Source organism: Lissotriton helveticus, chromosome 2_1 (genome assembly GCF_964261635.1).
Source record: "Lissotriton helveticus chromosome 2_1, aLisHel1.1, whole genome shotgun sequence".
Classification (NCBI taxonomy): domain Eukaryota; kingdom Metazoa; phylum Chordata; class Amphibia; order Caudata; family Salamandridae; genus Lissotriton; species Lissotriton helveticus.
This window is the reverse complement of record NC_136059.1, coordinates 892,565,561-892,583,251: the sequence shown is the minus strand read 5'-3', so window position 1 is coordinate 892,583,251 and position 17,691 is coordinate 892,565,561. Positions and strand designations below refer to the sequence as shown.

Sequence of the window (17,691 nt, the reverse complement as noted above, 5' to 3'; positions counted from 1 at the left end):
TTTCCCCCATGGCATAAGACAAACTGTGAATGTTTAAACTGGTCTGATACTGAACACCTTGTTCACAATTATTAACCAGTACCAATTACAGTGTAGCAATTCCAGACACAGAGACTAATCATTTACATTACTGAACGTTCTGAGGTACTCTGCTTGATGCCAAGGGAAATTTAAGATGGGGGAAACCGGAGATGTTGTACCAAGCAGAATTTTTTTTATTTCAAAACCTAAGAAAAAACTCATAATATGTTTATATATAAAGAGTTACATTTTGAAGAGTTACAAATATGTCTTAATAATTAATGAAATGTCAATTAAGTGATGGAATGGGACTTATTTCAGGCTCTAGGGAGCACATTAGAAAACAATTTCAAGGAAAACAGAATGTATGGAACCTCACCGAGTGTGTGGGAGAGCCACTAGAAAAATAATTTGAGTGGATTTACTGGACTCTTTTTTTTTCAAAAACAATTTACAAATTTTAGTGAATTGATGTCAGAAAGAGGTTCAAAATGTCTGTGCATCAGTATCCACTTGCTTTAACTAGACCATCACTTCAGGAATTCCATAGGCTGAGTAACTTGAAAAAAATTACTAGCCATTTTTTTCTTTTTAACATTTGCACAGACATTTGCCTCACTTGTTTATTACCGACCGCTGTATTCAGAGCTGTATCTCCTTTTTAGGGTCGAGCCTGCATAAGCCATTCACCAGTGCATTCGCTCTCGTTTGCGAGACACTTGTTTACACCCATTGCTTACCATTTGTTGGCTTCAGTGTAACTCTGCGTTGCTACCTCCTGATTGGCTAGTGCAGACCAAGCGTCATTTTCCGTACCTTGCTGGGGGGTGTGGTGCAAGCACGGATTGATTAACATTTAATTGGTGTCCGTTGCGATTGAGGTACTATTTTTTCCCCTTGCTGCTTTCCCCTCCTAATCACCAGTTCTCTATGTTGCTTTTCCCTTCCCCGCCGTCCTTGCTTGCCCATACCCCCACTTTCTTCCCCCGTCCTGGTTTGCCTGTCCCACCTGCCTAATCCCACCTGAGAAATGGTGTTATGTTGCAGCGCCAGCCATGTTATAATGCGTTTTGACTAAAGCAGGTGTGAAAAGCTCAGCTTCAGCTATTACCTCTCTTGAAAAAATCACAACTTTACCAATTAACTATTGAACCAGACTTCCACTGCCCTACTCGCCCAATGCACAGCTGGCCAGCAACAAAGCCATATTTCCACATTCATCATTTGTCACCCAGTGCACACTGCTGCTTCTGATCAGGAGGGTATCAAGGTCACGAGTGAAAGTATGGGACGATCCAGCACTACTAGACAAACAGACCAATATGTTGCCACATCGGAGGCAGCATTTAGCTTGATCACTTCAAGGGAGTTCACAGACGGAAGGAGGCATAGGGCTGGTCAGGGCCGCGATTGCTCACCGTTGCTATAAGCAGGGAAGGGTGGACAAGAAGTGTGCAGTGAGATAAGAAGTCGTGAGGAATGTATGTGACTGCTCTACCGTCAAGCGGGAAGGTAGCCTTGAGGCTCCTCTACCTGGGCACTTAAACACAGTGTAGGCAAGAATACCTTTCAAGTCCTCGCTCGTGCTTTGCACTCTGGTAAATGGAGCCCTGTATTTATTACGACAGGAAACAAAGGACAAGTACCTGAATGCAAAGAAAAAGGTATACAGTAGCCGTACACACCCAACATGGACAAATTAAGAAATATAGACTGTATATTTTGGAGGAAGAAGGAGGCTAGGTGTGCAAGTATGTGAATGCCATGCTACTGCCTTGCATTGATACGGAAATGTGCAAACCTCCTTTCTTTCTTTAAACTGCATTACTCAGTAATGGAGGCTGCAGAAGAGAGCACTTTCTCAGGTAGTCCACAGCCTTGTCTGGAGTCATCTTTCAATGGCCAAGCCTGTGGTGAAAACCCTTCCCTTTTCAGTGTTCATAGCTCTATGTATAACTAGGCCCAGAGGGTGTCTGCACATGATTCATGTCAGGCGTGCCTGGACCAAAGGACTTTCCCCGATGACTGCAAGTCAGGCATAGCCCGGAACTTTAAGCTACTGACAGATGAAGGGACTCTTCCCAGTGAGTGGGTAGGCAAGTGGATCTCTTTTTAGAACTGCATTGCGTATTGTCACATTATGGAGCATATAGGCAAAGCAGAATATTTTTTTAAATATTAGGTAGCAGCGCCACACTTCACAGGAACCAGTGTGTGGATTGACGAATTAACAAGTGAACGAATGAATGCATGAAAAGATGGGTGATGTGATGCAGCCAGGAATGAATAGAAGAATCAATGTATGTATGGCTGCACAAATATATAACTAAGTGGACGGAAGTGCTGGGCGAATGACAACATTAATGAATGGAGAGAATTCTAAAAAGACGGATAGATTGTATTGCAGTCTTATAGATCTAACTATCCTATGTGGGCGCAGAATTGTTTGCTGCACAGATACACACACACACACCCTGCAATGTGTAGCGTGCTAAGTGTGTGATTGGTAGGTTGTTGCCATTATTTTCGATCGTATGTGGAAAGTGTTTTACTTTTCACATTGTGTGTGATGACCACCGAGGTGCGTTTAATCATGTTAATGCTACAATGCTTACATGTCTGAAAGGCAAGTGTACCTTCATGGTTTACATTACACAGTGTACTGGTAGCTGTGATCAGCGGTGCAGGTCCCATTAGATGTTTTGATGGTCTTATCTTCTCAGTCCAGTTTGTTAACTCTCTTGTGGCTAGGGCCCAATCAGTCAAACAACTAAAAAGGGGACATTTCCTAATAAAGGGATGCAAGGGTGTAGTTATGGACACTGCTCCTGCAAAGAAGAACTCCAGGAAGAGCGACTTGGTGGACAGAAGAGTATTCAGAGACGTCCTGGTAACACCTTACTGATTACGTAGGGAAGAGCAGCAAACCTGCCTTTTCTGTATAGCCACCTCAGATTTTATGCCTTTTTTCTGCACCCTGTCTTCGCTAGCTTTAAAACTTTGTTCACCTCCCTACAAAAATGTGATGTGCACTGAACATCCTTTTTGGCCTCTAACTTCCCTAGAAGCCCACTGTAAATAGTGCCTTTAGTTCACCTATGGCCTGGAAAGTTGAATTTCATATGTTGGCTGCAGTGTGTATGTAACCAACCTACAAATATGACACAAATCTACGTCTGCTAGAAGCATTATAGTGCTCTGGCTGGACAGCAGTTTAAATGCCCTGCAGTGACACTGCAAGGAAAACATTTATTTGCCATGCCGAACACGACACTGTCATAAGTCACTGTCACTTGGCAGGTAAAACTTCACACTTTGGTTGGTTAGTAGCAGCTTATTTTTTTTATTTCTCAACTTATGCTTGAAGGGGTTTGCAACATGAGTTCAGTACTGTGATTTCAGGGGAATAATTAGGTATTTCATCTTCTCTTCTCCCAGGTTAGTCCGAGCTCCACCCGCTGGCATCCACGGAAAAGGAGAAAGCAGAGGTAAGTGCCACGACCTTCGTATTGCCCTCTGTTCTCTCTGCCTGTAGTTCTATATTTTCCTCCGTTCCTGTCCTCTATCCTGACTTTTGTGCATTTTAGTCCCTCTTCCTCTTTTACAAGGTGTTTCTTCATTTTCCCCCCCACTATTAAGGCATGGCAAATTAAAGGCTAGGGCATTCAGTATGGGTTTATAAACGCATAGTACTTTCCTGAACATTCATCACTTACTGCGCATGGCGGAGGATACCCCAGCTGACGCTCGGGGGCAGGTTGCCGTGAAATTAGACAGAAAGCATTTGACAACTTGGGGTGGGATTACCAACTGGCTGCCCTGGAGCACATGGATATGGGACTAAATTACCTCAGCTGGATCTGCACCCTGCATAAGAGTCTCCGTAGTGGGCTGCTGATCTGACAGATTTGTTATCCTGTGAGACACTGGGGAGGGCTGTCCCTATCCCCATTGATCTTTGCTCTGGCCATGGAGCCCCTGGCCTGTAGTTTGCTACAGCATTTGCAACAGGCGGGGATACTGGCACATTGTGAAAATGTGGTTATTTGAACTTATCCAGAGTACACCCTGGTGTATCTGTGAGATACAGCCACCTTGCTCCCGCCAGCGATGACGATGCTGTAGGAGTTCAGAACGGTTTCATGCCTCAGGGTGAAGTGGACCAAGTCCTGTTTGTTTCCCCTGTTCCAGAATCTGATAGGCGGTCCTTGGCGGGATTTAGGCTCAAATGATGTTATGACACTTTCAAGTACCTGGGCGTACAAATATACCATGGAGATAGAGGCCTCAGGGCGGGCAATGACATCAATCCGCAAATCCCTCCACTTCTGGATGTTCCTGCCACTACTCTCAGTGGGACGTGTGTCAATCACTAAGAGGCTGGTGCTACCAAGTCTATTGTTTTATTTTGATGCACTATCATTCTTGTTTCCCTGGTCATTTTCCCGAGACCTCCATGGTACACTGACAGCGCTGATGTGGGGAGCAGGCAGGAGGTGAGTGGTGCACCCCATAATCTAGCAGTCACAACTCTAGGGTCGCAGAGGCTCCCCCATATACAAGTTGCATGATGTAGCGGCACAGCTGCAGTGGATGATGTATTGGATTGGTGTGGCTGCTTGTCCTGAGAGGATGGCCATTCATAGAAGTATTGGGGAAACCAAGACCTCTAAGTGGATGTCAGACCTGGGAGCCTGCCTACACCGGGAGTCACATCAGAGGACGGTGGCATACTGGAAACGGTATGTACATTACAGGGGACTCCATCCAGCATACTCCCCACTCATCTTGGTGTGGCAGTGATGGAGCGAGATAGAAAACAGAAATCTGTTTAAACTCGTGAAGTCACATTTCCATAACATAAATAATAATATTAATGATTTGTGATGTGTTATGCTAACACAACTTAGATTAAACTTTAAACACGGGGACATTAACAGGTGTGCTCATAAACGTGCATAATTGTTGCATCTTTCGTTTGTGCAAAAATAATAAATTAATTTTGTCGTTTTCGTTTCTGTCATTACTAACTGCAGCAGATTTAAAAGAGGCATGTGCTTATTTTGCTTTCCTTGTCTATGTGATGTCATTTCTACTATTCTAGGTGCACATAAGGTTTCATGGATTCATGAAGACTGGTAGATATAAAATGCTGCTTTATTTGTTTGCTTTGTGCTAGGTAACATTAGACTAATTGGGAGGGTTAATCAATTAGTAAACGAAGGGTGGAAAAAGAATAAATAATATTTCTTACATTAATACTTTTCTTGTGTTTGTTTTATACTAGAAAAATAAGTTGCCTGTTTTTGGGCCTAGTTTGCTCGAGTTTGCTAAAAGATGAATTTAATTCTGCAAGGAGCACGAGATGTCCATGTTGAAAAAAAGTTTCCGTCAAAATCACATTCACTGAACAAGGATGAAGTGTTGTCATTATTCTGTCGGACGTGGCCAAGGTCAGAAACCGGTAGAAAGAAGACTTGTTAACTTGGCATCCGAGGAAGTGAAATAGAGTCAGTGAGAACTTTTGCTTAAATTTGTTGCAAATCAAGGAAGCTTTGGAACACGTACAAGAAAGACAATGGTCCCAAAGAATATGACCGAATGGAAGTTTTGAAATGTAGGTGACATGTCACTTGTCACTCTCGGACCAATGAGACATCGACTTTTGCAGAAAATTTTCCTTTACTTAGATTAGCTAGCATAGAAAGGTATAACAAAGTCCATGCCCTGGGGATGGGCTGGCTGCTACTTTCTGACTTTCAGATGAGGGGGTCGTGCTGCTGGACTTTGCGTGGAGCACGTAAGAATCCTCAAAGAACTTTACTTTTTCATTCATTTAAGCTTAGCTAGGGACTTAGGATTTTAGAAATGCTAAACTTATAATTACTTGCTTAAAACTGTATTTTTTCCTTATGACACTTTTCAAACATGCTTGCTATAATTCTAATAAAATTGCATTTATGAAATTATATTTTGAATAATCTAAAATTAGTTAATAAAAATCTTACTTTTGAAACAAGCTGGTCTTGGTTATTCAAAAGCGCAGGTTACTATTAGCTAGATGCCATCGCCATGGTGGTCATTTAAATAGTTAGGATTTGTTCAAATGACGTCATCATTTACCGCGGTTGTATATAGTTTGTATATAATTTGTAAATAAGGTGTATATAAGTTTAATTTGATCACCTGATTCAGTAGGTCAAAATATGTCATGTTTGATTAATGGGTCCATGAGTTAGAGTAGTATTTTATGAAGCAGGTTATAGAGTTGAGTAGCATTGCTTATGGCATATTTCCCATAGGCCGCTGGATCAATTCTTCTGGTAGCAGAAATTGATGGTTGCTAAGGGTAACCAAGGTGTTGCTAAGGGTAACCAAGGTGTTATTGGTATGTTATGGTATAGAAATAGGATCGATGTTTAACACATGTTGAGTTTGTTTTCGTGCTATATGTGAGCTGTACCGGTACAGATTGTGTGATGAGAAGGTAGTCACGCAAGGCATTTGATCTGTTTCAGAGTAGTGATATCGCCGTGTATCACAAGTGATATCGCCGTGTATCACGTGTTGTGGTCGTGCAACACAGTGTTGTGGTCGTGCAACACAGTTTTAGGGCTAGGTGTGAATCTTGTATAGTGAGGATTATCTAAGAAATTTGAGCAGCATGAGAATAGGGACAAAGCGCCTGTTGTAAAACTCACTGTGATAAGAGTATTAGTTATATTCGAGCTTGAGTGAAGGGTAGAGTAACGTCGGTGCATGATTATCTATAAACAGGTGAGAGTCCTGTAGGGGTACATGTTTTATATCTATAAACAGGTGAGAGTCCTGTACGGATAACGTCGTTATTTTGCTAACGGTGCATGATTTCTATAAACAGGTGAGAGTCCTGTACGGATTTCATGTGTGTTTGAAGTTAGGGATTTTTCGTGTGAAAGTGCGAGTTTGTTCTGTAATTTATGTTCGAGTGGAACTTTCGGACAGTCACTTGGTTGTGCGTTCGGAGGGAAATGAGTTCATAATTACTTGTTTGAAGGGCAGAGTAAAAAGATTACTCTACTGGCAAATGAAAATTATTCTATGAGAATAGGGCCGACTATTCCAAGTTGAGAATACTTGAATGTATGTAAACTATCCTATTTAGAGAAACAGACAGATGAGTCTTTATTGTCATTGTTAAAATTAATTTTCACCAAAAAAGTGTTTTCAATATGGCGCTGTGAAAAGATTTTGTGAAGGAGGGGTAAGCGCTAAGAGTGAGAAGCGAGAAACCGCAGCTGCTGTGTACGTCACAGAGCCGCGCTGGGATTGGTTGACATACGTCACAAGCTGTGCTCTGATTGGTTCTTGAGTCTCTGACGAACTGTAAGCTGATTGGTTTTTCAGAAAATCTTCATTTTTATTGGTTGAGTAAAAAAGTGACGTAGCTCAACTCTCATTGGCTCGTTAGTGTGTTTCGCGCACGGATTGGTTGTTTTTGCGGAACATCCCGGAAATATTTTACGAACAAATTTGTTAATTGAATTTAACTCTTAAAAATGAGTTATCATTTTAAACACGTCGAGAAAAAGTCAACGTTGTTTCAGAAACTTAAAATTTTTATTTCGCCTGACAAGAAAATTGAAACGCGAGGTGGTAAATTACTTCATAAGTACAAAACACCTGCAGCGTATATGGAAGGTGAATATGGTTATCATACTGTTTTGTGGTTTGATACTTGGAAACACTACACAAAGGATGATGGTGTTTTGACCTGGCCTGATGATGGTTCATTTAATGTAAAGGTTTTAAGAAATTTGCGAGAGAAAATGAATGCTCTTAATCCAAAGCCGAGACCAACTCAATTTGAGGCGTTAGTTGAATGGGAGGATGAGATGTACCAATTACAAAGAGAAGCAAGTGGAATTAAAAGACCTCCTAAACCTCCAAGTTATAGAAGAGAAACACATGAAGACAGGATGCGAATGTGGAGACAGGGAAGCATGAGTGAGGGACTCTATTTAATTAGGGAAATGGTTTTAGGTTCTCCTGATGGAAAAAGAACTAAAAAGAGAAATAATGCCCCTGTAGAAAGTGAATCTGAAGATGCAGTTTTAGAGGAAATCTATACTTCGGATAAAAGGAATCAGCCTTTGAGACCCCCTAGATCATGGTCTACTCCGATGGTTTCTACAGAAACTACACCGAGTGCACCTCCAATTAATGAAGCTCCAAAATTGTACCCAAATAATTGTGAAATCCTTGAAACTCCAAGAAGACCAGAAACTGAGACAAATGCAAATGGTTGTGATGAGGGTAGGCATTTTTCATTAGTTCCAAGAGCAAGGGAAGCTCCAAAAAATTATGTGAGAGAAGTCAGAAATGTAGAGGCTGGAGATTCTTCTGAGTATTTACGATCAAAGGAAGAATTAATTCGACAAATAACAAAAAGCATGGAAGCTGTGACAGTTCCGGTAACTATTGGTCCTGTTCAGCCTGTTTTTGAGCAAAGAGAAGTTAATAAAACAGGGTTGACTGTTCCTTTAAATGCAGAAATTCAAAGGGTTGCTGAAAAATTTTACTCAGACATATCTGAAATTAACTCTTCAAAATCGAGAATGCCAGATTTGACTTTTAATGAGGATTTATCTCCAAAAACACCGATGGGTGCAGAGTCTGATGCTGAGAGTCCTGAAGTCAGAGTGATAAAACCTAAACTTGATGTTGCAAAATTAAAAGCAAATATTGAGGAATTAATAATTGGTACGATTGGTCCTGACAGTTTAAATTATTATCGAGATGATGAACTACTGTTCATTTGCAAGAGTATTCAGTGGAAAACAAAAAACAAATATGATCAGTTGGATGAACTGGCAGCTGAACTTGAAATTGATTTGACCAGGCAAAAGAATTTTGCAAAACATTACAGATTAGACTTTTCAGAAAGTGACATTGAGAATTTGAACTCAATGGGAAGAATAATTCACATAAAAGATTTGATTGTTTACATTAAAAAATTGGGAGAATTGAGCAAGTGGAGAGTAAAATGGACGAAAAAAAAGGAAGATGAGAAATTAGAAAAATTGTCAAAACAATTTCCAATGAGAGAGATTGCAGGTGGAGGATATGTTCATGTCCCATGGTCAAGACAGGACATATTGCTGTTCACAAATGATTTTCCAAGACTGAGGGAGAAGCCAGTCGAGTGGTACAGGCAAGTGGACAGGTTCATTAAAGTCTCAAAAGTTCTGTGGATTGATCTGGATGGATTTTTTGACATTGTTGTCCCATCAGATCTTTGGACAGAATGCAAAATAGCCATAAGTTGGCCAAAAATAGAACCTGATCGAAATAAGGAAACAGGTGCTCCAAATCCTCTTGTAATGGATTTTTATGAAAAAGTGATTTACTGGTTGAAAAACAAAATTCCACCAAAAGAGGTTGATTGGGTTAAGATAGAAAGAACAAACCAGGAAACAAAAGAATCAGTTCATTCATTTTACGAAAGGTTATTGTTGATCTTTAAACAATACAGTGGCTATGAAAAACTAGACGAGAAAGATATGAGTCATTTCGTCTACAGATTTGTTTATGGTTTGAAAGCAGAAATTGCAGATATGATCAGAAATAGTATTGTCGGATGGCAAGCACTTTCTGTTGATGACATTTTGAGAAAAGCTAAATACTGCAGTGATGAGTTAGAAGTGAGACAAAAGAAGCTCAAGGAGAAAGCCATGTGGGCTCAGGTAAAAGTGGCTGAGCAACAGATCGCTAGTCTTGGTAATAAAAATACAAATTTTGTTCAAAGTACAAATTCGAATCAAGGTCAAGGGAAGTTTAAAAGTAATAATTTTGTGAGAAAAATTAACCCAAGGATTGAAGAGATGAAACAAAAATTACCTTGTTTTAATTGTGGCGAGCTTGGACACTGGAGAGACGAATGTAAGAAACCACCTAGAAATTTAAAAAGTCCATTGTTAAATCCACAGATGCAGAATGATGTTGACCTGCAGCAACAGCTACAGTTGCAACAGAATTTAAACGAATTAAACCTTCAGCGACAGTTGCAGCAACAGGTGAATCAGGTGAATAACCGTCAGAATCAATTGCCACAGCCACCGTTTCCAAATTGTGGGGGAACTCAAAAATATAATTCAGGTGTGGGATTTCAAGGAGATGATCAGGTAATAAAGCCGCAAAGGCAAAAGGTGCAAAATGCAGCACAACAGTTTTTGTTAACAGAAGGTCAGGAAAGTGATTCTGATGATTATTACTGACGGTGCCCGAGAGAGGAGGAAGAGTGTGTTGTTTGAGCCACTCTTGAGGTTGACCAGTCTGGTCCATTTGTAAATGGGAAAGTTAATGATGTAGACATCACTTTTCTAGTGGACACTGGTGCTACCCGTTCTACTGTTAGATCAGTGGAAATTGAAAACCTACCTCTCTCTGGGGATACTATCCAAGTTGTTGGAGTAAGCAATCAACAAATCAGAACTGATTTGACTGATCCAGTACCAGTTGAGATTGGAAATTTTAAAGACAAACACAGATTTGTGGTTTGTAACAGTAGTCCAGTGAATCTATTGGGCAGAGATATATTGTGCAAGATGAATTGCAGAATATATTGTTCTCCTGAAGGATTGAATTACAAACAATGGAGGAAGATGGGTTGTACAGGTTGACAATGATGTTAATGGAAACAGAGGAAACAAAATTGTTTCCTGAGTTTGAAAAGGAAAATTTGCCAGAAGAACTCAAGGAAACAGTGAAATCTGAAATTTGGGATTTGACTGGGAATGAGATGGGTCTGATGAAACATGTCGATCCAGTAAAAATTACACTGAAGCAGGGAATAGAATTTCCTAATATTCCTCAGTACAAGATGAAAGCAGAGACAATTGAGGGAGTTATACCTGTGATTGAAAAATTCATTAAACAAGGTGTTTTAAAAGAAATTGAGAGTAGCCCTTGTAATTCACCGATCATGGGAATTAAAAAGTCGAATGGAACGTACAGGATAGTTCAAGATTTGAGAAAAGTTAATCAAATTGTTGTTCCATGTTGCCCTGTGGTTCCAAATCCAGCAGTCATTTTGTATCAGATTCCACATGATGCGGAATGGTACACTGTCATTGATCTTTGCAATGCATTTTTTACTGTTCCTTTACATCCAGAGAGTCAGGAAATTTTCGCTTTCAGATTCCAGAGTAGGACCCTTGCATGGTGTAGAATCCCTCAAGGGTATACAGAGAGTCCTTCAATCTTTAATGAGCTGTTAAAAAGATCTTTGGAAAATTTAGATTTACCTGGCAGGTCTACGTTGGTGCAGTATATCGACGACTTGTTGATAGCTGCTAAAACAAGAGAAAATTGTGTGACAGACACAATAATACTTTTGAATCATCTTGCAGATGAGGGACATAAAGTGTCTGCAGCAAAATTACAGTTTTGCAAACAAGAAGTGAAATATCTTGGTCACAGAATTGCAAAGGGAAAAAGACAGGTGACAGTTGAGAGAATAAAAATGATTCAAGCAATGCAACCACCAAGAACACAGAGACAGGTTAGAATGTTTTTGGGAATGGTTGGCTACTGTCGACAATGGATACGTGGATTTTCAGTAATTGCGAAACCACTACAAAGACTGACAAAGTCTGATGTGAAAGATCCAATTATTCTCAATGAGGCTGAGATGGAATCTTTTGAGAACCTGAAAAAGAGCTTATGTCAAGCTCCTGCTTTGGGCATGCCGAATTATGAGAAAGATTTTGAACTGTATTGTAGTGAGAGAGAAGGATGTGCATTGTCTGTATTAATCCAGAGACATGGGAATCTAAAGAAGCCCATTGCATACTTCTCTGCAGTTCTTGATCCCATTGCAAAAGCATTACCAGGTTGTTTAAAAGCAGTTGCAGCTACAAGTGTCAGTCTTGAGCAGAGCGAAGGAATCATAATGGGATTTCCAGTGAAAGTTTTTGTGCCTCGTTCGGTTGAAATATTACTGACAAGAGGTAAAACTCAACATTTAACAAGCAGCAGATTGACTAAGTATGAGAAAATCATTCTAGGAGCAGACAATGTTTCCATTTCAAGATGTTTGAATCTGAATCCTTCTACATTACTGCCTGATTCTGAAATTGTTGATGAAAATGAAGTGGAACATGAGTGTTTGGATGTCATGGAGTTTTGCACCAAACCAAGGCAGGACATTAAAGATGTACCTTTGCCTGAATCAGATGTTGTCTACTTTGTGGATGGCTCCTGTCTGAGGACAGAGGGAGGTGTTTTGAAAGCATCATACTCAATCTGTACAGTTGCAGATGTTAAAGAAGCATCATGTCTTGAAGGAATTCGTTCAGCACAGGTGGCTGAATTGATTGCTTTGATTCGTGCTTGTGAAGTATCAAAGGACATAAGAGTTACCATCATTACTGATAGTCAGTATGGGTACGGGGTTGTGCATGATTATGGACAGCTCTGGTCTCAGAGAGGCTATTTGACCTCAGCAGGGTCACCAATTAAAAATGCAGTTTTCATCAAAAGATTAATCGAGGCCATACAGTTGCCGAAAGAGATCGCAATTGTAAAGTGTGCTGCACACACAAAAGGAGTGGATTATATCTCAAAAGGCAATGCCTATGCAGATGAGACAGCAAAGTACTGTGCAAGAAAATGTGGTGCATACAATCGGGAAAAGAGTAAAGAAACTGATTCAAATTCATTAATGCTAACAACAGTTGTAGAGACATGGCAGGAGATCAGAGATTTACAAAATGAAGCAGATGATGAAGAAAAAAATCTGTGGCTAAGAGCAGATTGTAGACCACGTGATGAGGATGGAGTGTGGACCTACAAAGATGGCAGAGTAGTCTTACCAAATTGTTTGATTGCTGATATGGCCAGATTGTATCATGGCCCAGCTCACCTTGGAAGAGATTCTATGATCAGACTTTTCCGAGAGACTTGGTTCAATACAAAATTCAGAACGATTGCAGAGTCTTTTTGTCAAAGGTGTTTGTCATGCCAACAAATGAACCCAAACAGAAAATCAGTTGTAGGTACAGGGGTAATTGGTCGAGAGGGTGGTCCCTTTACCAGGTTGCAGATGGATTTCATTGAAATGCCTTTACACAATTGTTTGAAATATGTTCTTGTGATTGTTTGTTTTCAAGATGAGTGGAAGCATTTCCTACACGACATTGTGATTCAGTTACAGTGGCAAAACTGCTACTCAGAGAAATCATCCCAAGGTACGGTTTTCCAGTCACTATTGAGAGTGATGGAGGAAGCCATTTTGATAACAAACTGATGAAGCTGATATGTGAGGCATTAAGCATTGAGCAGAAAATACACTGTGCATACAGACCAGAGGCATCTGGGGTGGTTGAACAGATTAATGGGACAATTAAAAACAGGATTGGAAAAATGTGTCTGGAAACAGGTGTAAAGTGGACTGATACTCTTCCACTTGTTTTAATGTCATTGAGAAGTACTCCTGATAAAAAGACAGGTTTGAGTCCTCATGAAATACTGATGGGAAGAGTCATGAGACAAGCTTTTGTACCTGTAGGCAAACTATTGAGCATAAATGACAGTGCTATTTTGGATTACTGTAAAAAGTTATCTGATATAGTGACTTCTGTGTCTAATCAGGTGGGAACTGAAGCACAATCAAATGAGAAAGTTCTGACACATGATTTGAGACCTGGTGATTGGGTCAGAACAAAAGTACATCGAAGAAGAAATTGTTTGGCTCCTAGGTGGCAGAAGCCTAGACAAATAATTCTGGTCACTACAAATGCAGTGAAATGCAGAGGATTGAAAAGGTGGATACATCCTAGTCATACTATTCCAGTGCCTACTCCTGAGAGTTCTGATGTAGAAAGTGATACTACAGAAGATTCTGATTCAGAAGTAGAAGGTGAAACAAATCCAGATACTGAAGATCGACAAAGAGGTCGACATCTGGAACCTGTGCCTGTGAATGAAGAATTGACAAGAAAAGGCTCTGAGATAATTGAAATAGATTCTGGAGAAGAAGAGAATCTATTAGAAAGAAAAACGACTGAAGATTCAGTAAAGAAGATTAATGGAGTAAGTTCCATTGAGGACAGAGAGGCTGAACCAAAAGAAATTTCTGACCAGGAGAGTTTCGAAAAGCAGAAGTTAAGCTCTGAAGTAAGGAACGGAAATCCAGAATCTGGGAAGTTGGAGGTAATTGAAGAGGAGGAGGAAGACGAATTACCGAGTACCAGTGATGGAAGACAAAGTATAGTTCCTGAAGGAGTGAAACTGCCGAATAGAGAAGTTCCTGAGTCAATAATTGAAGTTTCAGACTGTGATACTGAAGAAAGTGATGTGGATGGTGAAAGTAGAAGTCCAAAGAAAAGATCTTGGAAGTCTGAGACAAGTGCTTCAGAACCAAAGAGAAGATTCGTGAGGAAAACTGATTTTTGGCCTTGTGGAAGATTGAGAGTCAGGTTGATCAAAAAAGCAGGTAGAAGAAATCAGTAGTCAAAAGGGTTCTGAAAAGGAAGTTGGAGTCGGGAGAAAAATTGAAGTAGTGACAAGAAAAGGAAAGAGGATTATAAGGCCAAATCAGAAATATAAATCCCCTGAGTGGACTTACCTAGTAATTCCACCTGTCATTGACATTTACTATAGTAGTCAAGAGGAAGAAGAGATTGAAGAAATTAGTGACAATGATTGAAGTACAGAATTTTTAATTGGATTTTTGGGTTTTTCATTTTTGGCAAAAGGCTGAAGAAATCTTGTTGGGTGACACAAGGTCGAAGAAAAGTTGTTTAGTTGAAAAAAACTTACTTGTGACATAAGCTCGAAGAAATACTGTTAGGGTTTGAAAAAAAAAAAAAATTTTTTTTTCAAGTTTTTTAAATTTTCTTTTTAAGGCAAAACTAACCAAAGATGCCTTACGTCATGGAACAGAGTACTTCAAGATGTTCCATTTTTAAGAGATGCTGTAAGATGACTCTGGTGTGTCTGCTCATTTTAATTCTGCTCTGGTTAGTTTTAGCTGTTATTATTCCATTTGAAATTAACAAGGATTTTCACAAAGCCAACATGACAAGCAAAGCTTCAGTTAGTCAAAACAAACATAGAGCAACTGGCAAAGTTATTGATCATCAACCTAACATTCATCAGGACAAATCTATTAGTGATTTTTCAAGCAATACATTCACAAAGCTTTTGAGTGAATATGTCAAGGTAATGGATGCAAAAGATTGTTATGTCTGCGTTAAATTACCTGCTTCTGTTTCTGAGGGAGTGACATACAATATGCTTCCTCTTACATATGGTGTGACATGTAGTGTGTTAGCTAGCTTGTTCTATCAGACTGGACGCTTAGAATACTATTATTCAGATTTTGACGAGATTTTCGCAAATTTAAAAATTGAGGGTGCTTTGAATAAGCATAAGAAAGCCAAACAGATGAGGGAATTTTTCCTTGTTACTAATGAACTCACCTATGAGTATGCTTACAAGAACAATTTAACCTGCAAACTTAGTGCTGAAGGAAAGAAGTTTTTGAACCTGGTTGAAGAAAGGAGAGCAATTTACAAGAGAAATGAAATAGTCAAGCAGACTAAATCTAGGTTCTGGCAGAAAGAGGATGAGAAGCTTAATGGCAAAATGCTTGATAATGTTGCAATTCACATAGACAAACCAATTAGTGGTAAGCTTTGCATTAGGAGAGACAATACACTTTTTGATAACTACTTTGTGGGTGCAAGTAATTGTGAAGATACATATCAGATCATGGGAGGTTGGGGATTCAAAGGTGGAAAGGATCCAATTTTTCCTGGGATTTATTTTGTTTGTGGTGACAAGGCTTACTACAACCTTCCTGATCATTGGTATGGAACTTGTTATGTTGGGATTGTTTTTCCTAAAATGTTCCATGTTGACAGAGATTCGGAAGGATTGTTCAAAATTCACAATTATGTAAATAGGGTTAAAAGAGAAACTTTTACAGAAGTTTTGGGAGATATTTTTCAAGCAGTGATACCTTTTGTAGGTATAACCCTGAACGCAGGGAGAATCAGAAAATTGTCCACAATTGTTGACAGGTTGTCAACAGATACAGCTGATGGTTTCCAATTAGTGAATGTTGAGGTCATTGCAATCAGATCCATGGTGATTCAAGATCGCCTTGCTTTAGACATACTCTTGGCAAAAGAGGGAGGAGTCTGTGGCATTTTACATGTGCAACATTGTTGCACATATATCCCTGATGAAAGTAAGAACATTGAGATGTACATTAAGAACATCACAGAGATCCATTCAGAGATAATTCCATTAGAAGAAGAAGATTTTACAGAAAGACTTTCAAAAAGATTCCAATCAATTAAAAATTGGTTCCATGACATTGGAAGTTCAGTTCTTGGCAAGATTTTGGCACCTTTGATTGTGATAATATTCATTTTCATTTTGACAAAAATTGGTTGTTTGTTGCATAAGAGAAAGAAACAAATGAAGGAAAAGAGAAGAATTTATAAAATCAAAAAAGAAGAAGAAAGGGAGATTGAGTTGCAGGAATTACACAGAGCACGTTATGACAATTGCAAGGATTTTGCAGAAACAGATTTTTAGAAATACTGACACAGATGAATTTGAATCATTTTCCAGAAAGTCTAAATTTCCAAATTTTGGGTGGTGGTGTGGTGATTTGTTAATCACCAGATGAGGGAGTTGATGGAGCGAGATAGAAAACAGAAATCTGTTTAAACTCGTGAAGTCACATTTCCATAACATAAATAATAATATTAATGATTTGTGATGTGTTATGCTAACACAACTTAGATTAAACTTTATACACGGGGACATTAACAGGTGTGCTCATAAACGTGCATAATTGTTGCATCTTTCGTTTGTGCAAAAATAATAAATTAATTTTGTCGTTTTCGTTTCTGTCATTACTAACTGCAGCAGATTTAAAAGAGGCATGTGCTTATTTTGCTTTCCTTGTCTATGTGATGTCATTTCTACTATTCTAGGTGCACATAAGGTTTCATGGATTCATGAAGACTGGTAGATATAAAATGCTGCTTTATTTGTTTGCTTTGTGCTAGGTAACATTAGACTAATTGGGAGGGTTAATCAATTAGTAAACGAAGGGTGGAAAAAGAATAAATAATATTTCTTACATTAATACTTTTCTTGTGTTTGTTTTATACTAGAAAAATAAGTTGCCTGTTTTTGGGCCTAGTTTGCTCGAGTTTGCTAAAAGATGAATTTAATTCTGCAAGGAGCACGAGATGTCCATGTTGAAAAAAAGTTTCCGTCAAAATCACATTCACTGAACAAGGATGAAGTGTTGTCATTATTCTGTCGGACGTGGCCAAGGTCAGAAACCGGTAGAAAGAAGACTTGTTAACTTGGCATCCGAGGAAGTGAAATAGAGTCAGTGAGAACTTTTGCTTAAATTTGTTGCAAATCAAGGAAGCTTTGGAACACGTACAAGAAAGACAATGGTCCCAAAGAATATGACCGAATGGAAGTTTTGAAATGTAGGTGACATGTCACTTGTCACTCTCGGACCAATGAGACATCGACTTTTGCAGAAAATTTTCCTTTACTTAGATTAGCTAGCATAGAAAGGTATAAAAAGTCCATGCCCTGGGGATGGGCTGGCTGCTACTTTCTGACTTTCAGATGAGGGTGTCGTGCTGA

General features: G+C 39.4%; 1 protein-coding gene across 1 annotated transcript in view; it reads right to left on the bottom strand.

Moving 5' to 3' along the window:
• Positions 1–17,691, bottom strand: part of CDC42SE2 (CDC42 small effector 2) — a 379,165-nt gene that overhangs the window by 254,159 nt on the left and 107,315 nt on the right. The gene's annotated exons all lie outside the window — the stretch shown is intronic.